Source organism: Elephantulus edwardii, unplaced genomic scaffold, assembly GCF_000299155.1.
Source record: "Elephantulus edwardii isolate Elephantulus edwardi_28Jun2011 unplaced genomic scaffold, EleEdw1.0 scaffold00151, whole genome shotgun sequence".
NCBI lineage: Eukaryota > Metazoa > Chordata > Mammalia > Macroscelidea > Macroscelididae > Elephantulus > Elephantulus edwardii.
The window spans coordinates 1149389-1152654 of NW_006399901.1; positions in this window are offsets into that span (position 1 = coordinate 1149389).

Here is a 3266-nt window from a genome sequence, read left to right on the forward strand (position 1 = left end):
TGGCCATCTTAGTGATGGTTCCCCGAAGCTGGCCAAACCAGCCCAAGTGCCTCGACCTAAAGTGGACAGTATGAGGGATGTCTGGAAAGGAAACTTTAGACTCTGATGGAGACCCAGGTTCAAAACCCACAAGGTCCAGTTCTTGCTGGCTGTGACGTCATAGGGAAGTCAGTGAGCTTATGGAAGCCTCACTTGCTCAGACTTGTAAATTCCAGATCTGGTCCAAGGGGCCATAGTTTCTGGGCCTCTGACTAAAGCAGCCCCTTCTCTACTCCATCTTCCATGTGTCTGCAGGTGGGAAATTCTGGATGATGTGTCGCTGAGCAGGCTGTGTGACTGCTGTGGGCTGACCTGCCCAGTCCCCGAGCCACACTATGGAAGGGCTCTGGCAGGTAGGAGAATGCTGGCTTAGAGAGGAGAAGGAGAACTCTGAGACCAGAGTGGCAGTCGGTCCTGGGAGCCATTCACGAGTTTGGGTGGATGGGCTTTTGGAACCTTTGAGAAGGCTTACACTGGCTTCCAGAACCAGAAAGACCCAGATAAGTAGAATGTTAATTAGTGAAGCCACAGAGGGGCCTGATCCCTGGATCCCTGTCTGGGGAGCCTCGTCGGGTGTGTGACCTCGGGCAAATCTTTTCCCTCTTTAGGCCTGTTTCCCCAAATGTAAAAAGAGAGTTTTTGCCACTTCTGAGCTGCTGTTCTGATTATCAGTTTCTGTTATGTCATCTCCGACTCTTAAAGAGAGTAGAACTGAGCTCTGCGGACCTTTCCAAGCTGTGAGCCTTTGGAAGCACATCACCAGACCTCTCCTGAGATACCTCTGGGAGAGTTCGAACTGCCAACCTCCCAACACTAACCATTTGCACCACCCAGGCACTCCTTCTGAGCTGCTAGCTGAGTCTTTAAGGAGATTTTGTGGTTTAGTGGTTAAAAAAATTAATCTATTAAGCAAAAGGTCAGTCGTTTGTATCCAGTGATTGTTCAACATGAGGAAGACGAGGAGTCTGCTTCCAAAATGATTCAGAGTCTTGGAAACCCTCTGAGAGGCACCACTCTGTCCTAGAGGCCTGTTAAACATCGGAAAACACTTGATGGCAGTGGTTTTGGGCTACCATCCCTGATCCCTTCTAGGGATTTGAGAGGAAAGAGAAAGCTCTTAATTCATTGTTTATACGATAAGAGAAATGACTAATGAATTGCTTATACTATAAGGTGAATGACTATCTCCTCTCTCTTTGAAATGAAGTTTTTTTGTCTTGCTTACCTTAAAGCATCAGCGAATCACTTCTTGATGGCTAGCAGGTTATGCGTATGGGTGTGTGGTTTATCCTCCTCTCAGGTGTGTCTTTGTTTTCCAGTCCCTCGGTGACTCAAACCATCCAGCCACTTGGCTGTGAGCTTGCTCACCTTGTGACCTTGGAAGCCACGTAGTCCCTGAGTCCCCTTACGCTAAGCAGAGTAATTGCTATTTACTATGTACAGGAGAGGAAGACCTCGGATGAGATAGACTGACACAGTGACTCGGGTAATGGGGGTAGGTGTGTTGGAGTCAGTGAGACTGGCTCAGGACAGGGCAGGCTTCAGAGCTATTGTACCTCGGGTTGTTATGTGTCTCCATGGCACATAACAACAACATGTGTTGTTAATAAGTGCTACCCTGCCAAGACCAGGCCAGGAATCCTATTTTTTTGTGTCTAATCTTACATAATCCTCCCAACAATCCTATGCAACAAACAAGACTCATTTTTTAAAAATTTGTGTGTGTGTGTGTGTGAGTGTACCGTCAAATCAGATCTGACTGGTACAGGAGGAGATTGTCCCTCCTTTTCCCGGCAGAGCATCTGGTGGATTCGAACCGTGAGCCTCTGAGAGTATAGTTGCAGCTCCTTGCCACTAGGCCACCAGAGCTCCCCTAAGACTCATTTTCTACATGAGGAAACTGAGGCACAAGGTCACAGAGGAACTAGTTGAACTCACTTGCCCTACACTGTGTCTCCTCTCCAAACAATGTGATCCTGGGTGGCTATGTTGTCATCAGAGCTCTCCCTGCCCCTGCCGGCTCACCACTCTGCTTTTCCAGCTCCTAATCCACTCCTCTTTGTAATCAGGAAGCCTCCCCGCTCACTGACACAGATGGCTGGGACTCTGCTCCTGCAGGTGGCGCTCGTGTCTTCACTGGACTTGGGCTTCTGCATCTTTGCTCAATGCTGCTGGTCCTGGGCTCAGAGTCTGATGGCACATTCAGCCTCAGGCCTGGATCATGGGGTCTGAGGAAGCACCTATTACCTCTAGGTTTTTCCAATAAAGAGAGACAGGCTTCAGCTTGTTTGATTGTCGTGGGGCAGGGCAGGGGAGATGAAGCCTAGAATATAGAGGTGGGCCTCCCAGAGGAGGTGTGGCCTCAAGCTGACCGAGAAAGAGGCTACATGCCCAGGAGGCAGGTGGCTGAGTGCGTGGACTTCAACCAGGGCTCACCTCCACCCTGCTCCTTCTGCAGGCGTCCAGTGCAGGGTGCACGCCGTGGCCTGTTATTTACACACTGTGATGTGAGTGACTAAGCCTGCTCTTTCCTTGCAAACTTCCAGAAAGGGGCCTTAGATCAGGGGGTCAGTCAGTGGAGATAAAAGCATTTCCATGTAACTGTAAATAAAGATTAGATTAGAAGTTCAAGTAGCAAAGCAACCACATGCTCACATCTTCTACCTGGGGAAATAGTCTTGAAGATGTAAAAGTCATACACCAAGGTCACATACTCAAGGACGCCAGTCCTCTTCCCTCATCACCTGCTTCCTTCACCACCACCATCTGCCCCTCATCACCTCCCCCACCCCCCAAGGTTTCATTTTTGGGTTTTTTTTCACTCCATCATTTCTTATGTTGTTCTCGGAGATGAGATACTCTCTTCTCTCCCCAGCTAACAGCTCACCCATCACACAGTATGATCCCTTAGAGAAGCAGCCTGCCACCGCCCCAGGCCAGGGAACTGTTCTTGCTTCCTCCATCCGGGTGGTAACAGCTTGCAGCAGCCTAAGCCACTTCTTCCCCTCCCAGAGCACACGGTCAGGAGTCCTGAGCGTCTCCCTAGCTGGAGGTTGCGTTGCTGCCCAACCCCTGGGCTGATTGACTCCTGCTCTCTGTGATCAACTGTGATCCTGTGAGCGGTAAGAACCTCAGTGGCTCTGCCGGGAAGGAGAGAGGCAGTGACGGGAGACTCCTCATGAGAGCTGGTCAGATTTCACAAAAATACAGGACACTTCTGCTGGGGG